The 22,012-nt window shown below is 36.4% G+C and overlaps 2 long non-coding RNA genes across 2 annotated transcripts in view; both read right to left on the bottom strand.

The window, feature by feature from the left end:
* LOC121036070 (uncharacterized) overlaps positions 1–3,587 on the bottom strand; it is a 384,864-nt gene extending 381,277 nt beyond the window's left edge. Inside the window, exon 1 of the long non-coding RNA XR_005793219.1 lies at positions 2,434–3,587. This is a non-coding gene — a long non-coding RNA (uncharacterized LOC121036070). The remainder of the gene's footprint in view (positions 1–2,433) is intronic.
* An 8,509-nt stretch (positions 3,588–12,096) lies between these two features.
* The window catches only part of LOC121036072 (uncharacterized), a 100,363-nt gene continuing 90,447 nt past the window's right edge, over positions 12,097–22,012 (bottom strand). Inside the window, exons 2-3 of the long non-coding RNA XR_005793221.1 lie at positions 17,504–17,600; positions 12,097–13,755 (exon numbers count right to left, since the gene is read on the bottom strand). This is a non-coding gene — a long non-coding RNA (uncharacterized LOC121036072). The remainder of the gene's footprint in view (positions 13,756–17,503; positions 17,601–22,012) is intronic.

A 22,012-nucleotide genomic window follows, 5' to 3' on the forward strand; every position in this document is an offset into this window, starting at 1 on the left:
TCCATTACTTTCTATTAATTTAACGCATAATTCAAACTTCTGTGGAAAATCAGCCTTATATAAGAAAATATACACCTTTTCAAAATCATGACTTTAAAATAATGCTAAGTTCAATTTCAGTTTTTAAAAGATTCTTTCACCCCAGTAACCAATCAGTAAGTAAATATGACCAGAAAAGATGGGAAATAGTAGTTTAAGATTAAATGTTAGGAAAATTAAGCAGATCTTTTTAATTTGTTTTTATGACGATTATTTACTTCCATTAGAGGGAACTCCATTTTTTGCGGCCCCCCCCCCCCCCATAGCATAGAAACTTCCTGAGTTGTGGTTAGACTTTATAACTGAGGAAACTAATGAAGTTCCCTTTAATTTTTGGTCTCGGGATTGGTTTGGAGGAAATAGGTGAGAGGGTAAACTTTTTTTTTTTTTTTTTTTTTTTTTTTACTGAAAATGATACCAAAAGGAGAAATTTTCCAAAGGTTACTCTCTTGGCAAAGCCTTCCATAAATCCACAGCCACACTTAACTTTACTAACTGAGCCATATTAAAGGGAAAACTCAAACAATTTATACCTCCTTTCTTGACTGTTCCTATCAAGATCATAACAAAAGCCTTTAAGAACACTGCGTGATACTGATGAGAACATAATCTTAAAAACCTCAAAATGTGCATGCAAACCAAAACTTCAACATTTTCTCTCAAAAAGGTTTTCACTCTCTTGCAGCACTAACGAATAGCTAGGAACCGTGTATATGAGCAAAAGAAAGAATGGATGTAACAGGTGACAAACATAATGAACTTGTTCTCTTAGAAAAGGATTTGTCAGGCACATTTTGCAATTGCTGAAAGAAGCTTATATCAAATCATAGGAATAACTAAAAAGTAATTATCCTTGAACTATGTAAATATCCGTGAACTATGTACCCTTTATGCATAGTTTTTGTATTAAAGTCAAGAGTATTACTTGGTTCTGCAACAGTTGAGAGTTTTCCATAAATCTTTGGGAAAGAAGAGTTAAGTAAAGCTTCAAAATTGCCCTGTAAGCGAAAACACATTCCATCTTCCTTAAAAGCTTTCTTGTCTTTACTGTAAAGTTTTATAGTTTCACAATCACTTCAATGTATTGTTTCCATTTATTAATTTACTTTAGCAAACAGAAACTATAAATTTCAAAATACAAAGAGCTGACTTTATTTTTTTTTCAAAATGATTATTCAAAATTTGCATTACAGAGCTGTTCTTTAAAAAAAAGTTTAAATGAATGTGAAACACAATCATAACACAGACCTCTCTATTTTCTCGAATCAGCATTATGGAAGACACATTTTTCACTTCATTCATTTGGTAACATCGAATGCAGTCACCGTGTTCATAAAGCTGCTTTTTCAACAAAGTCAACAACGGGAATAATGTCCTGGCACTTATTAAAGCTGTAATACTGAACTTGCAGTTTTTGAAGAAGAATCTCTTCTATAACATTTCTAGGAACACTCCCTAAAGCCTCTGATTTAAACAACAACAACAACAACAAGCACATTTAAAATACGATTATAAGTTTGGTTCAACTAGGAATTAAGCACCATTTACTCTCTGAGGTATTTTTCTCCAGAAAAAGCAAGCCAACTAACTTCCAACATATTTGCACCGAAATAAAAACTACTCGGTATTGTTTCAAGATAATTAAAATTCAAAACAACAACAACAACAACAACAACAAAATTGTGTGCAAAGTTTCTACAGTGAAATGTGAGCAAACAAGGCAAAAAAAGAAACAAAAGAAGTTTGCATGCTCCTTCTCCAAAGAGGTTTAAACAATTTGCCAGGAATAACACACATAAACTATAAGAAGGCAACTGCTGGACTCAAAACACACTTACTTCTTAACATGTAAAGATGCACTTTTTTTTCCTATTTTAGGTTAAAAAATAAGAGGACACCCCAGTGAGTCTTGCTGGCCGTCAGATAACGCACAGGCCCTGACCCTTTAACTGGCAGGAATTCTCGCACAAAGCTCTTTTCACACAGCCTGGGCTGTATATTCTTGAGATAAGGCGGCTGAACACGAAGCCGTGCGGAAGGGACACGAAGTGGGACCAAATGCAATGTTTACATATATTCTGTCACACCGCTGTTCCTTCATTATCTATTCCACAGACGATTTGCCTAAAACAATATTTATTCAGGTCGAAGAGAAGCGTGATTTCAACAAAAGGACAGTTTTAAGAAAAAGGACACGCGAGACAAGGCACATACTGTCTCTCTCTGTCAGCACTGCCAAGTTTAATGGGAAATCAAGCAGAAACAAAACCAGATCACCTAAGAACTCAAAAGAAATGATCCTGCTAGAATCTCCCTCCAGGCACAACAGATTGTCGTTACTTGTCTCACCACACAGAAAGCATATTTTAAATAATATCTTAAATCTGCACTCACCATGCGAAAGCAACAGTTGCGTGGCGTAAAAGTGTGCTATCTGCTGCCCCTGCTTCATTTCTGTTTTGCCTACAGTTGTCCAGCACCCACTAGCCCAGCCCGGAGCCGCCACCCAGAGGGCCCTTCCAGGAGCTGGCTGATTTGCCTATCAATCTGAGTCCCGGCTTCGGTATTAGGCAGCTGTGCACTTTGCTGAAGTTCTAATAGCGTTTCCGTACGCTGCCCACCGCCTCAAGTAGGTAATTTGTTCCTTCAGTTCGGTAAACACTCAAATCACCTTTCGGGGACCTCTCTGGGAACAGGCTTTAAGTTGTTCACCTTCAAATTAAGTTCTCGGTAAGAAGTGGGTGGAGAGAAGTAAGCTCGCTACAAGGGAATTCAGAGAGTAATCAGAACGCGGAGAAACTTCCTCTCTTTTTTCCTTCCTTGCTAGCTGAGCGGCCAGTGCCTCTTTCACAGGACTAAGGAATGTAAAGAGAGGACGCAAAGAGGCCCCGCCAGACAAGCCTTTCTCAATCAATTAGCTTGCGGCCATTACTTGTGACCTTAGGTCACGCAGCATAAGTGTGTGGGGTGTGCCTTCGGGGGTCCCAAGGCTACTTATTACAGCTGAGATAACCAAAACTAAGCAGACCCTAAAATCTAGAAACCTTTTTTATAGAAAATAGGCTAAAGACAGGAAGGAGACCAAAGGTGAATTCCAAGTTGCTTTTTGCAGGAACTATTTCATTCAGTCAAAGATACGATTTTTTTCTAATAAGAAAGCCCCCCAAATCTATTTCTTCCATGTTGGATCAGACACGATTTAGAACAAAGTAATGAGGTATTTCTTTTATATTAAATTCCAACTTGGGAATATAGAACTGACAAAATAGCTAATGTGTCACACAGATACGGGTATCACTCCATCCCTGAGTTCCTAGGTTTTGTTTTAGTTTTTTGAAGATACTGACTTCTATCAAACTGCAAAGTTAAACCACCGTAAACAAAGTTCTCTATGCCTAAGGGAATCAAAATCATACCACTTTGGGAGACAGAAATTGCTATTTTTAAACTCTTCCAAGATTACATGTTATCTTAATGTCATGATTTTTCTTTTCTTGTAACTACTTTAATTAGAATTCCATTTTGTTCTCAAGTTAAGACAAATGCTTCCTTTCTTTAATCAATATCAAAAAAGGAGACTTCAACATAAAGGAAAATAAGCGAACATGAAAGAGGAAAGCATGTTTTTACAACTAGAGATGCATTTAAACTTCATACATTAAGTTTGTGTATTTCTCAAAAATAATAGCCACCATCATTATCAATAAGTTAATGATGCAGAGATATCAGGGAATTTTGTTTCAAATCAAATTCATGCTAGTGAATACTATAATGCAATTAAGGAACACGTGCTTTACAGTGATTATATTAGCAAAGTTCCCCGCCCCAGACACACACAAAATAGCCATCACTCAAAGGTGGATTTGCCACAACCACATTTTCTCGCCCTTGATGATGCCACAAAGCCTCATCTGGTGCCACGCTCTATAGGAATGACAATATTCCATGTGGATGCTAAACTTAATGTTTCCATCTCATTAACCTTTACTTGGCCAGCTGAAGTATCTTTCAAATTGGACATTGTCTGACTTTAATAAAACAAACCAAAAATCCAAGAATGAATAAGATAGGTGAAAGACACAGGATGAGAGAGTACTATAAGGTGGATAAGATCATTTTGGGAAACTGTAGTAACAGAGAATGTGGTAATTAGAGTGTCAAAATCAGTTATAGGGGACAGCTAAGACAGAAATTGGGGGTTTCCACTTTCTCCAATATTCAAAAGGAGTCACTGACAGATTTGGAAAGGATGTTGACATTGATTCTAAATAAGTATAAAAAATAAAACAAGTTAGTGCAAAGACTGAATCGTTATGTTATACACCAGAAACTAATATGTTATATGGCAATTGTAACTCTATAAAGAAAATCAAATCCCTCCCCAAAATTCTTCCCATGTAGTAACAATTTTTTTAAGTTAAATAATAATTACAATAATGACTTGACACCATTTAGTGATTCAGTTGTGGTTGTTTCATATTTTGAAAACAAGCATTATTCAAAAGCATTTGGGACTCTTTAGCTACCAGATATGTAGAATATCAAGAATTCTAATCACTGCTTGAAAGATACCTCGTCTTTAGAAATTTCTCTGACTCAATGCCATTCTATAATTCTATGTTCCATATTCATGTGTTATAAAGAACAAACTCTGTTTTCTTGTTTCCCTCATTTAAGACTAACAACTAACTCCTGAGAGTCAGTCAACAAAAACGCCAGCCATATGCATCAGGAGTCTACAATCATCCGCCCCAAGGATCTGGCCTCTGCTACAACAGAGCTTCTACCTGCACTAAACAAAGGACTTTCAGATAAAGTGTAGAAAGGCCACCAACAACCTTCTTAAAAGACAAGACATACACCGGCATTCGAAAGAGCTTTGCTGATGTCATAGTAGATAGTGGCCATTGAGTAAAATGACCACAGACATTTCTGAATTACACACACCTTATGAAAAGGAATCCCCTTTGCCCAAGTGTGGTATCTTACATTGAGAAGATTGCTAACAGGAAGCTACTGAAAATAAGTTTGTCAGTTTGACCCCACTCTGTTTCCATCTTCATTTTATGTGGAGGAACTGTTACTCTAGATGTCATGGTGCTTTAATCAAACACTGCAGATAATTTTTGCCAAATTCATCTAAAGTATTTCAATAGCTCAGATAACTTTATCACCAAAACTCTGTCATATGTTTCAATTAGTTAAGAAGCCATTCAAAGTGATAGGATATAATATTTCTATATGAAATGATAAAGATGTCATTTCTAAGCATTACATAATAACAACAAAATATTAGCCACTTGTTATATGATGCTGACATTTCCCATAGTAATTCCATCCTGCATCTATGTATTTTTCCCTAATCATCTGCAATATTTTGGAAGATAGTCAATTTGGGATAAAAGAATAGATGAACCAAAATAAGTCTAGAAAAACATTGCTATCAAACTTGTAGTTTTCAAGACATTTGATTAGCAGTCTGCCATCACAAATTGCTTTCAGCACATTTTCTTTTAAAGCACCTACATAGAAAAACACAGCTTACGATAATTCTAAAAACTGAGATGAATCAAGGCAATTTCTTTACCATCCCTCTAAAGTTAATGTTACTAAACTACAAGAAAACAACACGGTCTATACACATAGACGAACTAACCCTATTCATTTGAAAGTCAAGAAAACATTTCAACATTTCTTAATTAACTAATTCAGATCCATGGACCTCTTCCACTAAAACCTTGGACTGCCATGAAATCACTTTGGAATCAATAGAAGGTGCTGCTTCTTGACTTACATAGAGTAGTATCCCTATAATACCATCTCTTCATATTTTGGCCTTAGAACCAGAAAACAGGAGGGAAAGGCCTGGCATGTGACACATTAAACCTCCCCAAATTTAGCTAAAGCAATGTAGGTGGTAGCAAGGGTACGAAGATGGGGAAGAGAAACACATATTACAAAGTATAGCTTTTCCTGCTTGTGAAACTGTCAGTTTGGGGACCGAGGAGACCACTCACTGTAGGTAGACAGCAAAGTCAGACTTCATGTCGGCTTCCTAGTCTCTAGCTGGGAGGTCTGCACACCAACCTGTCACCCAGCTGGGGTGACAGGAAGGGTATTTGACCAGCATAAATGGGTTTTAACCAGAAAGAAGTGGATAGTAAGAAAACAACAGGTGTCATCTGGTTGTAAACATGACATTGGATCTAGATCTAGGTTGATTTATTGTTGAGCAAGTAGAAAACAAATATAAAATGAGGGCCTATAGATAAACACAACAGAGACAATGGGAAAAGAAGATTATCAAAAGGATAGCAATAACTAAATGTATCATCTATTAAAATAAGTGAGAGGGGGCATTTTAAATAGAATACATGAAGACATGAGCCCTATCATCCAAAACAAGAAGGAAGAAATGGCCTAAAATAAAAACAAGATAATACAATGGAAATACACACTTTTAAAAAGAAAATGGGGGGCGCCTGGGTGGCGCAGTCGGTTAAGCGTCCGACTTCAGCCAGGTCACGATCTCGCGGTCCGGGAGTTCGAGCCCCGCGTCGGGCTCTGGGCTGATGGCTCGGAGCCTGGAGCCTGTTTCCGATTCTGTGTCTCCCTCTCTCTCTGCCCCTCCCCCGTTCATGCTCTGTCTCTCTCTGTCCCAAAAATAAATAAACGTTGAAAAAAAAAAATTAAAAAAAAAAAATAAATAAATAAAAAGAAAATGGAATAGTGGATAAGGAAAAAACTGAAAGATTATAAATAACACTGAAAAAGCATGAATGATATGGATGACAAACTTAAAAAAGTAGGGAGACAAGTTTGAAGTCTATAGCAATATTGCTGATGAGCTCAGAGGAAGAAATCTTGGAATGTTCTACTGGACACATTTTTTTTTTTTTGCCTAAGATGTCATAAAACATAAGGAAAATCTAAAAGAATACTATGAAAGAGGAAAATGTCCATAAAAGTGTGAAAAATTTCAACACAATGCATATAAGCTCTTGCACATTATTTTAAAGAAACATTTTAATGAAAAATATAAGAGGCACAGATAATTGTAAGAAGAAATAAAAAAATGAAAACTAAACCAAACACTGAGATTTAGTATATGTTTTTTCCTATTATTTGACAATTTTAAAATTAATATTCAAAGTAGATTATTCTGTGCTTATGAATGTTTAAATTGGAACAAGCTTTCTGGAAAGGAACTAGCTTATAGGTACCAAAATTCCTACGTTTTTCTTTTTATTTATCTGTTTATTGAGCAAATATTTATTAATCACTTACTCTGTGCCAAGAGCTATTTGAGGCACTGTTTTGTTTGACAAAATAGACCGTATTTCTTCTCTCATTTAGCTTAGGTTCTAAAATGTGGAGACAGAAAATAAAATAAACATATTGGGTCCTATTGAATACTAAGATGAAAAATAATGCATGATTACAGAGGTGGTGGATATGACATTATTTTATGTAGGTGCTCAGGGGAATGTCTCTCTGGTGTGGTAACATTTGACCAATATTCAAAACGCAGTGTAAGAATCCAACAAGGTAATACATGAGAGAAAACACTTCTAGAGAGGCACCCACTGTTGAAAAGGCTCTGAGGTGGGGCATGATTCCCAGTAATATTATATCAAGGATATACTGTATCAAAGATTCTTTTTTAAGAAACTCAAGACTCTTTAGTAAGAAAGTCTTCAGTGACACAGACCAACATTTTTGTCCAAAGCTGTTTATAGCTGCCCCATAAAATTGAAAATAAGAATATATCAATTTTTAATATGGTATTTTATGTAGCTATTTAAACAAAAAGCAGAATGAGACCTATAAATACAGAGAACAAAGTTATGGTTGCCGGGGGGGAGGACGGTAAAGGATTGGACAAAGTGGGTGAAGGGAAGAGAGATGCAGGTTTCCAGTTCTGGGATGAATAAGTCACGGGAATAATAAGGAATATAGTCACTGATATTGTACTAGCGATGTAATGAGACAGATGGTAATTAAACTTGTGGTGAACACAGCATAATGTCTAAACTTATCAAATCACTAAGTTGTACACCTGAAACTAATGTAACACTGTGTGTCAACTATACTCGAATAAAAAATTAAAAATATGTAAAAGAAAATAATGATTATATAAAGTTATGAGATGTGAACTTCAGGTAAATAAAAGCAGGAATAAAACAAACCCCACATAATACATGACTCAAATTTTGTAAAATAGGTGTCTGTGAATATAATAAAAGTATCAGGTATCCAAATGTTGATATCAACTGTCATCTCTGTATAGCGGAATCCTGGATTATTTTACTTCTTTGTTTTCTTTCTAAGTTATTTGTAATTTAACTGTATTTCTTTTATAAGAGAGAAGCATTCATTAAACAAAAGTAGAGGCAGGCATTACTATCTTATGAATTCGAGGATTCTGTTTATCACAAATCTTGATGCTTTCAACTTATTTTGGATTATTTACTCCCTCAAATATAGTCAGTCAGTAGTTGGAATGAGTCTTCCCTTATAATTAATTGAAAATTTTCCCATTCCCTCCCATTTCACTGTTTCTAATTTGGTACTTAGATCCACAAGAAAAATTTTAAATTATATATAAAATCATTTTCGTGTATGCAAAAAGCCTTTGTTTTCTCCTTTGAGAGCCTATGGCAACAGGCATCTTTCACTCAATGACAATCACCCCCAGCATCTACTACTTTGACCCTTAATTAGATCTTCCCGGACAATCTAAAATAACTCATGTCTGAGACCCTCCCAGTCTGTGTGGTCCCCAATGGATTGGTGCAGCAGTAGGAAAGTAAGAAAGAACATTACTGTAGTTTAGGATATGTGTAGCAAAGTGAGTGAGCAAGTACGGAGTTGAGTGAAGTTGTTTAAAAAGAAAAGGAAGGAAGGAAGGAAGGAAGGAAGGGAGGACAGGAGCGAGGGAGGGAGGGGAAAGGAAAAGAAAATAGAGAGAACTCTACATAAATGGATCATTAATAAACAGTGAAAGCTGAACAAAGTATTGAAATATAAAAGCAAAATCTCCTGCTGAGGAACAAGTGTCCAGGTTGTCCAAAATCACCTCATTCAACAACTTTGTTGTTTCAATAAATATATAAAAGCAGTCTGGTGCTATTACTTAAAGATGTTGTTAAAACAAAAACCATAAAACAAGGAAGTAAAATATGGAGATTAGAAATAGAAGAAAAGGGAGGAGAGAGCAGAGAGAGAACAGAGACAGAGACAGAATCAGAAAGAGACATGCACACACACACACACACACACACACACACACACACACACACACAGATAAACTGGCATAATCTGAAAAGATAAATGAATGAATACACTGGGAGATTGGAAGGAAATTGAAAACATGGCTCCTGAAGAGGTATAGGCAATGCATGTATGTAAACAGTTCTGACATAAGTTGCTATATCCTACAAGCAGAGGCTTTAAAAGAGAATGTAGAAAATAGCCTAATTGGATTGGAGATGATGGTAGATGGGGTTGAGAATGCTAGAGTGGTTGGAAAGTATGAGTTTAATTCAGATCACAGAAAATAAAGAACTTTACAAATTACACACACACACACACACACACACACACACACACACACACACAGTCACAAATTGGGACAAATTGGGATGGGTTGTGTGTCCTGCATGGTGAGAGGTGAAAACTGAGGCCTGATTCCATAGGAATCCATACAAGCGGCAAGTGTTGAGTTCCTCAGGTGAGGATCTGCTGTGAGGCCAAGGCTAAACTGGGGTCCTTTTATCTGAATTATTTTTGATCACACATGGGATACTGAGTATTCCCCATGCACCCTGTCAATAGATTCCATCGAGTTGACTCATTGCTCTAGCTGCTGGCAGCTAAATCTGCGTGGGCCCCAGAAACACCTGGGGAATATAGAGTGGTAACAAGTTCAATCAAGGAAAAGAGAGCAGAAGCATTAGGCACATGCATGCTAGTATATCAAGGCTCACATAGGGTGGCTGAGCCTCAGGCAAGAACTAGAGAGCGAGATTCTATTTGGCCCCTGTGGAAGAATGTCTGAGATAAACCAGGGCTCTCACAAGCAGGTAGTGAAGAACACGCTGTATGCTACAGCTTGAGAAGTGTGGAAAGACCACTCCACCCCATGTTATCTTTCCCTGTGGCCCACCTTATGTCCTCCTTCTTCCCTTTGGAGATTTTGGTGCCCCAAATCCCTAGAGTGTCAAGACATTCATTCTGATATGGGTGAAATATTCAGTCTGGAAACTCCTACAAAAATAAAATCATACAACACGTGAAAATGATATTCACCTCTTTATAACTATTGTCAGGCTTTAGATAAGGATATTTGGTACTATCCAGGGGGAATCCTGGGTCAGAGGATATTGCCAAGAAAGGCAAGCCTACCAGGATCAAGGATGCTGAATTCAACTGAATACTCTATATCACTGGCTCTAAAATCCTTGCTAGGCTGCAAAACTCTGGTTGCTCATGCTAATGTTAAAACTTAGACTCTTCAGCTAGATAACCCTAAAGAGCTAACCCTAGGCAACATACTACTTTGCCGAGCTCTTTGAGCTTGTATCCCAATGATCAAAACTAAACTTACAATTAGAAGGGCATATGCTGGTTTACTGAACACAAAGGCAGAAAAAGTTCCATGATTCCAGTTGAAAAATGTTCAATAAAGATTTGTTTTTCAGATCCTAGCTGCTATTTAATTAGATTGGGGAATTGTTACCATGTTTGTGATTTTTGTCCCCCAATTCTTGGCTAAATTAATTAACTTTGAAGCTTTTATGGAAAGGAAATTGATTCTAACCATGGCATGTACTTAAAAAGTTATGTAAATATCTGAGCTGAAGCACTTTGGGATATATTACACAGATTACACATTACAAAGTTTATTCTTTTCTTGCTCCCTAGAACATAGTTCAAGAAGAAATATTCAAATGTTGCAAGATACTTGTAGGTGCATAGAACAATGAAGATATGCTATGAGGTGTTGTCTTTTTTCTTAACACTTGTCAAATAAGAGAACATATCGGTGTACTTGTATTCCAGTGGAAGCCATAGTATCTTGGCTATTCCTTTTAATGGGCTAAATGTGTGCTGAATGAATAAATGATGCACTACAAACAGATAAAGCAATAGGATATAATTTTTTAATCTGTACAAATCTATACAAATTTCTCCTGAGAACATGAAATTGGGATGGTTGTCCTGGCAGATAGAAGTTCTGAGTATATTTTAGAAGGAAGAAAGTACAGCCACCGGACAAAAACTGTTCCAGGCATAAAGATTGGTAGAAATGTAAAAATGAACACTTGGGGAAAGAAAAGATGAAGAAAGATAACCAGAGGTTTCCACTCACTGGTTCCTTCATTTGTCACACCCCACTGGAATTTCTATACCAGCACTTGGATGCCACTTAGAGCCGATCCAGTAGCCAATCTGTTTCTCACATCCATGCCATTTTTCAGATTGTCTCTGGTGTTTGGAGAGCCTTGTTGCCACAATCTATTTTCCTGATCCTCTTCTTCAAATAACTTGTTCCTTCTCTGAATAAACAGCTTTGGTGTCCTGTCCTCTGAGCCTCCCAGATTCAATTTGATTCCTCTCCCTCAGTACCCAATTGCACTCCGTGACAACTACCTTTGTACTTAACATTCCTACTTAATGGTAGAAATTCCATCACTTTGCCAATTTTGTTTCATAGCTACCTCTTCATTCTGTTCTCTTATCGCCCCATTACCTCTGCTTTAACTCAGGTCATTGTCATCTACAGCTCACAGGGTCTCTTACAAAAGACTTGTAGCTGATCTCCCAGCTTCTCTTCATCAGTGTGATAATCAAACTGCTGACAGTTTTATTCCTAATGGACCATGCCAATTTCCTTCTTAAAGCCCATTTCCTCCCATTTCTAAAATAACAAAAATCTAAACTCTTTATTTTACTTAGCATTATTATATCTTCTCAGCCCATCCATGTTGTTGCAAATGGCAAGATCTCATTCTTTTGTATAGTTGAATAATATTTCAGTGTGTGTGTGTGTGTGTGTGTGTATCTCACATATTTTCATACACAGTGTTAGTTTCAAGTGTACAATGTAATAATTCAACAATTCTATACATTACACTGTGCTCACCATGAAAAATGCCGTTCCCATCTGCCACCAATGTTATGACAGTCTTATTGACTATATACCCTCTGCTGTACTTTTCACCTCCATGACTTATTTACTTTGCAACTGGAGATTTGTACTTCTTAGTCTCCTTCATCTATTTCTCCCATCTCCCCCCCCCCCCCACCCATATGACAACCAACAGTTCATTTCAGAGTTCATTTCATTTTTGTCTCTTTTTTTCTTTGTTTATTTGTTTTGTTTCTTAAATTCCACAAATGAGTGAAATTATATGAATACGTCAATCAAACAAATCTAAACTCCTGAACACAAGCAAAAAAGTGTTCATCATAATTTGACTCCAACCTTTGTAGTCAGTCTCATGACTCCATCCTCCCCCACCTTTAATCTATGCTCCAAGCCTATTGGCAAATGCCAAAGCAATCCATGCTCTTTAACATATGTATGCCCTCTGTAGAGGCGGTTTCTTTCTATCAGATGCCTTTTCCCTGTTTAGTTCTTCATAAAATCTCACTTCATCCCCTAAGACCCTGCTCAGGTGCTACTTCATAGATCCCTTCAGTTTCTGTCAAGTAGAACTATTCATTTCAGGTCCATGAGACCACAGCATTTTGCTCATGCATTTAATTTAACACCTACAGTATGGTATTTCAGTTGTTGATTTTTCTTTCTGTTTTTGTTTTTATGTTTTGTGCCAAACAAATGTTATTTTTATTCCTTTTCTATATCAATAGAAGGAGCTCTTGGAAGCTCCTTAGTAAGCTCTTGGAAGGCAGTAGAAACAGCTTTATTGGTTCTATATTCTCAAAGCTTACCACGATGCCTAACGTTAAGTAAATAATCAATAGGTTGTTGGAAAAAGAAAGAAAAGAAAAAGAGGGGAAAGGGAAGAAAGCAAAGTAAGTAAGATCTGTTTAAGAAGAGATACTATATAGTAAGAAGGGGAGAAAAATAAATGAAGACAGTGTTAAAATTCCATATCTGGGAAAGCTGCAATACTTCTGAAAGTGAGCATCCTCATTATGGAAGGTATGAAATTATGAGAAATGAAACTATCCTAAATCAAAGATTTAAATGATTCCAATTTTAAGAAGGTGAAATAAATATCTCTTTCTTTATCCTTTTAAAAATTATCATAAAGCATAAAGGAGAAAAAGAAACTCTAATACAAACTATGTTTGTTTCCTGTGACTGTTTGAACAAGTTCCTAAAAACTTGGGGGCTTAAAACAACAGAAATTAAGTTACTTACAGTTTTGGAGGCCAGGATTTCAACATCAATTTCACTGGGATGGAATAAAGTTTTTGGGCAGGGCCATGTTTTCTCTGGAGGCTCTGCAAAAAGAATCTGTTCCTTGCTTCTTCTAGTTTCTGGTGGCTCCTGTATTTTCCAGCATTTTCTGGCTTGAAGCCACATCACTCTTATCTCAGCCTCCATCTTTGTATCGCCTTCTCCTCTATGTGTATCAAATCTCCTTCCTTTGCCTCTCTTACACTAATGCCTGTGGTGGCATTTAGGGCCTACTTTGAAAATCCAAGATAATCTCCTCATCTCAGAATCCTTAATTATATCTGTAAAGACCATTTTTCCAAATCAGGTAATATTCAGAGGTTCTGGGAATGAGGACCTTGACATATTTTTGCGAACCATCATCAGCCTAACACACAAACTCAAATATTTTCTTAAAATAGAGACTACTATAACTCTAAACCATAATATATATAAAGACAAAAAGTGGAATAATGGCATTTAATTTAACAGAGTAGAAGAACGACAAATTGTGTAAATAGGAGATAATCATTAAAAGTAGCAAGCATACCCACATAGCAATGTGCAAGGAGAGCTCATTGGAATATCTGGGTATTGTCAAAGGTGGGATTGAGGATAGGAGTTAAAAAGAGACTGAAGGATTTAAAGAGACATAGTTAGACACCTACCTATGATCACACATCTACTATAAAGGGGTCAAGGGACTAACCCTTCTCACTCTTAAAGGAAAACAATGGTATATGGAGAAATTGAACTAGAATGACCCCCATCTATAACGGAAAAGGCAGCAAAAGGATGTGATACCAAAAACTGAAAGGTTACACGAAAGTCTATGTACATTGAGAACTGTGATGTTCTCAAAGTGTTTATATCCTCAAACAGAAGATTAAGACTTTTTCTCTTGAGTAAATAACTACTACAAAGGGGGAAAAAAACTCAGATACAGATGTTAATGTGCCTGTCCCCCAAAAAAGCCAACTGCTAACCCAGTAGATCACAGGTGAATCCAACCTGCTGACAAGTACCACCCCTTTGCACAAAATTCCAGATAAGATTTTAGTGTACTCCAATGTTTATAGCAGCACTTTCAACAATAGCCGAATTATGGAAAGAGCCTAAATGTCCATCAACTGAGGAATGGATAAAGAAATTGTGGTTTATATGCACAATGGAGTACTATGTGGCAATGAGAAAGAATGAAATATCGCCCTTTGTAGCAACATGGATGGAACTGGAGAGTGTGATGCTAAGTGAAATAAGTCATACAGAGAAAGACAGATACCATATGTTTTTACTCTTATGTGGATCCTGAGAAGCTTAACAGAAGACCATGGGGGAGGGGAAGGAAAAAAAAAAGAAGAGAGGGAGGGAGCCAAACCATAAGAGACTCTTAAAAACTGAGAATAAACTGAGGGTTGATGGGGGCTGGAAGGGAGGGGAAAGTGGGTGATGGGCATTGAGGAGGGCACCTGTTGGGATGAGCACTGGGTGTTGTATGGAAACCAAAATAAATTTCATAATAAAAAAAAGAATATGATTTAAAAGTCAAAGATCATCACTGAGAATCCATCAAGGAAAAACTACGAAACAAAATTAAGTGAAAGAAAAGAAGGAACCCAGGGAAATAGAGAATATACAGTGAGAATTGTAAGGAAGTAGTAATAATGACCCCACATATCAGAAAAGGTGTTGCCTTTATGAAACAAGACAGGATGCAATAAAACATAAGAGAAACAGGCAGAGAATAAAAGGATAATATTAATTTAACATATGATCATCAAAAGTGAAATTTTAGTAGAAGTATTAGAAGATAATAAGGAATAAATTCAAAAAGACTAACAGAAGAGAGAAATGATTTTTTTAAAGTTAGATCATCAATAGAGGTCATTCAACACTCCACAACTGGCAATTCAGGAAATGGAGATTAGAGAAAATGCTAGTAAGTAAATTATTAAGGATATAATATAAGGAATTTCTTTTTTCTTATTTTTTATTTATTTTTGAGAGAAAGGGAGAGAGAGAGAGAGAGAGAGAGAGAGAGAGAGAGTGCATGAGCAAGGGAGAGGCGGAGAGAGAGAGGGAGACACAGATCTGAAGCAGGCTCCAGACTCTGAGCTGTCAGCACAGATCCCAACGAAAGGCTTGAACTCATGAATCTGAGTCATGACCTGAGCTGAAAGTTGGATGCTTAACTGACTGAGCCACCCAGGCGCCCCAAGGAAGTTTCTTATAATTGACAGCATGATTCTCCAGATTGAAAGGATCTATCAAGTGTCTCAAGACAAGGGATGAGGAAAAACCCACTCAGACATATTCTGATAAAATTATAACACCAGAAATATAGAGAAGATCTCAAAGTTTGTTAGTGATGAAAGTAAATACTAATCAAAATATCAGGATCAGAATGACATTGGTCTTCTCAGCAACAGCATTGGAAGTTGGAAGGTAATGGGAAAATGCTTTTATTTCTGAGTGAAAAATGTTTTAAATCTATAATTCTATTCCCAGCCAAAGATTCAATCAAGAATCAGGTAGAATAAAAACATTTCTCAACATGCAAGTTCATAAAATGTTTATCACCTGTAGAACCCTTCTCAAAACATTACTAGAACATGAGTTCCAGCCAAAAGAGAGAGAGAGAGATAACTAAATAAAACGAGGACATACTTTCTAGAAGAGGCTACAACATCATAAAATGGAAATATAAATTTTTAGGATGATATCCAAAAAAACTCTGGATAACATCTTCTTATAGGGTACTTTACAGAGCAACCTGAGAAGATAAAAGTTGGAGAAAAGTGGCTCCCAGGAGGGTGTTCTTCAAGATAAAAGAAAAAAAGGAAAAAAAAAGAAAAAGAAAAAAACTAGATTATGTAACCAACTTACCTGTGTAAAAAATTGAATAGAGAAGCATCTTATAAAAATTTTGGAGCCTTGGGGAAGACTTAGAAGAGACAAGAAAGTAAGAAAGAAAAGGAGAAAGAGAGGGAGGGAATAAGAAAGGAAGACAAGGAAACTGGGCAAAAAAGAAAAATAAATGAAACACTTGTTATTAAAGAAAAAATGTCTGGGGTGCCTGGCTGTTTCAGTCAGTTAAGTGTCTGACTCTTGATTTCAGCTCAGGTCATGACATGATGTCACTGTTTCATGAGTTCAAGCCCTGCATAGAGCTCTGCACGCTGGCCCTGCGAGGCCTGCTTGGGATTCTCTGTCTCCTTCTCTGTCTCCCTCTCCCTCTGCCCTTCCCCTGGTCATTCTCTCTCTGTTTCTGTCAAAAAGAAAAAAGAAAGAAAGAAAAAGAAAAAAGTTCTACAATAATTTTTTGTCATATCCCGTCACCAGGTTCTGCAGCAAATGCTATTTGTGTAGTCCTAATAATTAAAAACCCAGATATGGATTCAAACTAAAATGTGACATAGCTATAATGGAAGAATAAAGTATGGACATAGCTATAATGGAAGAATAAAGAATAAAGTAAAGAATGTGGGGATTTTAAGAAAGCTTAAACTTTCATCTGTACCAGCAAGAGTCAATCAATGAGATCTAAGTTGAGGAGTAATGACCCAGATGGATGCACAATATGTAGAAACACAAAAGAAAAATAAAAATTGAAATTGAAAGTGGTTGACTCCCTGCACTAGTGCCAAAGGGTTTATTTCCTTTGGTATTTAACCTCTAAACTTATTTGCATTCTAAGTAGGTGTGTATATAGTTATGTGGTGGAAATAAAAGATACTTTTTAAAGAAACTTTAAATGTACCTAACCCCATCCTCTTTTCTTTGTTTAGGATTATCCAAGTTAAATCAAATAGGCATATGTCCTTTTTCTTCAAATTATTTCCACATACATAGATAGTAGTACTAATATGACTTTACTAAGTTAATGAATGAATGAATGCTTTAGAAAACACAATGCTCTCATAAAACAAATGTTAGATGCAGAGTTTGTACACGAGCGATATATAAATTTGATAGTAAATATCTTCTTGAGCAAACTTTCTTTTACAAAGAGAATGTGCATTCCTAATGGTATCCGTATTTTATTTTTACCTGATTTCCAGAATATTGGAATTTCTTCAAGGGAAGCACTGGGTGGGTATTGTTCTTTCCCATCTTTATATCACCAGGGGCATTCCAAATAAAACTGCTAGAGAGAAAAAATGTTGACCTGTAAATTCAAAATTAGCACTCATTCAAAAACTTTCTATAGGTATACTAAAGCCAAGTTTTACAAACTTGTTAATAATATCTTATTTTTCTTCCTTAACTCTAAACCAAATGTAATGCAACGTAATATCTTCCAAAGTACAATGGCCCTTTAAAAATAATATTCCAACAAAACTCACAGAGAGCAAAGTACAAAGAGTTTACAAAACAGGATGAGATTCTCCATTATTATTTCTGGAGTGCCTCCTAGTCTGATATTTTTCCTTCTGCCATTTTTAAAGAAAGTACATTATCCATAAGTCAGTCCAAGTCCTACTTATTTCCTCAGGAATAAGGGTCAGGCAACATGCAGTATCCTTGGGAAAGTAGCCTAAAATTACCAAAGAGGCCATCTCAGTAAGACATCAGGAAGCACAACTGTTTCCATTGACACGAACATAATGAAAACAAAATGCTCTAGAACTATGTGCTCTGTGAACCATAGTTTATAAAAATATCACACATGCTGTGTTTTGACCACCCAAGAGGAATCAAAGTCACTGTATCACTCTGCAAGCATCTTGAGTCCTACTGATGTTTATGATTCTAAAATCAGGAGCATGTTCCTGGGATACAATTAGTCAGTATCTGCTAAGGCAATGTTAGAAAAATAGCTTTAAAATTCTCCCTTTGTTCCTGACCTGCTATGGGAATTCATGGTATGCAACATCAAAGCGAAAATTCAGGTCACCTCTGTTGGATGTAGCCATGGGGGTGTGTGAATTAAAAACATGCAACAGGGAACCTGACAGATTCCTGTTTCAATCTGGTCTCTTCTGCGACTCCTCTAAAGGTGATCCCTATTGATAATCAAAGGACAAGCCTTAGACCATTTTTAGGATGTGCTGGTTCTCAGAGAAGTGATTTAAAGTGGTCAAATACCCCAAACCCTTCAGGAAATGACCAATAAAAAGGCAGGCCAAAATCGTGGTAGCTCAAAGGAAACAAAGAATTTCTGAGAATATTTCTGTTCAACATGAAATGGATGAGAAATCAAGCTGTTCAGGCACAGCTGGACAAGGTGTGGAAGTGAACTGTAACACTCCTGGTTTAGCTTCTCAAGAAGCTAAAAATTTTGGTGCTCTTAGGACATAGCTTCATGGGATGATGTTTCATGGCGAGCAAAGTGATCAACCATCTAGCAGCTGAGATCAGTGGGTCTTGTCAAGTGGTTAGACACTCAAAGAAATGGGTCACTTGTGTCCAAGAATTCAAAGCTTATGTCTTACACCTGATAAAAGTGCAGAGATATTAAAACATGTTAGTCTGTACTTGTCAAAAACAGTGGTCAACTGATAGATGTAAAGTAAGAAAAATATATATAGAAAGAAGACAAGATTTTGTTATTTGAACAAAGCTTCCATTTTAGGCAATCTGATGTCTCTTCCAAACATATCTTTAATAAGCCACTTCTGCAGATTGATGTACATTTTCCTTCCTGTCCAAAAGGTTGTATCACCTGCTTTCTACCTAACAAAACCCTGTTCCTCTTTGAAGCCTCCTCTCAAATTGCATGTCCATGGAAGTGTCTACTGAACTCGTCTGTGCCTCATTCTCGGCAGTTATGATATCTTGAGATGTGATGTATGTGTATATATCTCTGTTGAAGCCAATGCCTTGTGTTCTTCGTTACAGTGCAAATCCCATGAGACTGAGAACAAAGCCTTCTATTTTCTGTTTTAATTTCCTTAGCTCTCACCTTAATCTTACACAATTAACATGCAGTAGTTGACAAAAGACTCCGCATAATTTTTTTTTCATTTAGCATAAGTAATATTAGACAGCTCCTGTTTGGCTTGTATTACATTTTAGAGGGAGATTTATGCTGACTTTATAGAGAAATATTATCCAATCATCTAAAGCTTTTTCTTGCAAGTTATTTAGGAGTTTGGCTTAGAATAAAATGACAAACAATAGATGGACAATTCCAAGTTGTTTGTTAGGAATTCTACAAGTTCCTTCGATATTTATGGGCTTAGTAATGACTTCTTTTGTAATTTGCTCCATCTACACAGGAGTAGCATAGGTCTTAAAATTGTATTCAAACATGTTATTTCATTCAAAAAAATTTTTTTAATTATATTGCTCTTTAAATGATATCAAATTAGGGGCGCCTGGGTGGCTCAGTCAGTTGAGTGTCCGACTTCAGCTCAGGTCATGATCTCACAGCTCATGGGTTCGAGTCCCGCTTCGGGCTCTGTGCTGACAGCTCGGAGCCTGGAATCTGCTTTGGATTCTGTGTCTTCCTCTCTCTCTGCCCCTAAGCCACTCGCATTCTGTCTCTGTCTCTCTCAAAAATAAATAAACATTAAAAAATTAAAAAAATAAAAATAAATGATATCAAATTCAAGGTAAGGTATTAAAACTGACTTTCTTAATCATGACTGAGTTTAGTTCAAAGTCCACGTATCTCTTTGAAGATTTTTTTTCCCCAGTGAAGATTCAGATGATGTGAGAAAAATGGGTCTTAGCCTACAGGAGAACACAAAGCTGTGTAACCTAAGAAATATTATCAACCATGCAAGAATACAATAACTACAAGTTAAACTTAGAAAACATAAGAAACTCCTTTATATTCCTGACCAACTTGAAAATATAGCAAGTTTTTCTGAAAGTTCCTTCATTACTCATATGTTTTCTTTTTTGCTTACAGGGGAAAACATAAGATTTCCAACTATGAATATATACCTTGTTTTAAGTGAGTTAAAATGGGAAAAGCATAAAGGGCAACATTGCCTGTGAGTTACTCAAGGACTCCTAAATGCAGAATTGAGGCCCAATAGGAGGCCAACTATGTGAGAGCTATCTAAAAGGATAAAAATTCTCATGATAGAATTCTCGCCATCAATGAGATGAAAAAATGAAATAGACCCCCATAGAGGGAAAGACACCTGAGCACAAAAAACACAGGTTTGGGTGCAAAAGAGAGAAAGGTTTGAATCTATGCTCTGCTGCTTTCTACCAGAAAGACTTTGTGAAAGTAACTGAAATTCACCAGACCCCAGGTTCTCCATCTGTATATCAAGCAAGATAGATCCATATTCCTTGGTTGCTATGTGAATTAAATGAGACATATAATGTAGAACACCTAGCAAAATCCACGGAAAATGAGGGTCATTCAATGGGTGTACACTCCCTTTCTGTCCTACTTACAGGTGTAATCAGTTCAAGATAGCAGATGCATAATCTTATAGGAAAGAAAAAGATTCCCACTCGCAGAAAAGGTTTATAGAAAAGGGAGGATTTTAATGGCTCTCTGGGACAGGAAAAAAATTGGAATACAGTAAAGGTGTTCAGAGAAAGTAAAAAATTGAAGCAGTTAGAAAAGGTGTTTGGAGAAGTAAAAGGTTTACATGAAAGTAAAGTATAAGTAAAAGTGAAAAAAAAAAAAAGGTAGTGGAATCCACATAATTGGAAAGATGAGCCTGGGTGGAAAGAAGGTCTTATGTGAAAAGGTGATTATACATAAAAGTAGTAAAAATGTAAGTTGAGACCTGGACTGTGAATTCCAAGTGAAAGAGTGGAGACATCATGGAAAGTCAATGAAACATCAAGGAGAAACCATTTCTCTAGAGGTAAGTGGTGATATTCTTATGAAACTCAATTATTAATATTATAACTATAAAGCCCTTCCTATTGGAAATCTGTTTCTTTCAGTCATTACAAATAAAAACTTAACCTTCATTCAAGTTTAAACTGAACTTTTACCTTTTAAAGAGCATCACATTTACTCCAATTATTTTGCACCTTTAAGAAATAGCCAACAAGGCAACGAAAACCCTCTTAAACTATTGTATGCAGAATTGGACCAGGCCTGATCTAGACATGCATGTATCAGTCTAATACTGCATAAAATGAGCACGGTTTGGGAAGCAGAGCAGATCACTAACTAAAAATACTATAATGGATTTGTAATGGCCCTCTGTGGAATTCTTCAGATACAATAAAAACTCTTTGTAATGACAATAAATTGCACATATTATACTTATTATTCAGTAAGAACATATTTTATTTACCTGCAACATTTTTGATGGAGAGTGATGCAGTCTGAAAAGGGCCTCCAGACATGCTAATTTACGTATTCTTTTTGCTTACAATTTCACCACATTTAAGGTGCTGAGACTCTTTCTGGTTTTGGTGTATGACAAATCTATTATCATCCCATAGCCTATACGTCAGTCTTGGAGATCTGTTTAGAGATGACTTAACTAGTCTGAAAAGCAATTTGGGAGGGGGGAGGTGGTATTCAGAGCAACATAAGGCCAAAGAGCCATGGGGTCTACCATAAGCCTGGAATGACATTCATTTTTGAATAGCTCAGATACACAAAATTTACTCTCACTGAATAAAATT

The sequence above is a fragment of the Herpailurus yagouaroundi genome, unplaced genomic scaffold (genome assembly GCF_014898765.1).
Source record: "Herpailurus yagouaroundi ecotype Mexico unplaced genomic scaffold, PumYag 162, whole genome shotgun sequence".
Taxonomy (NCBI): domain Eukaryota; kingdom Metazoa; phylum Chordata; class Mammalia; order Carnivora; family Felidae; genus Herpailurus; species Herpailurus yagouaroundi.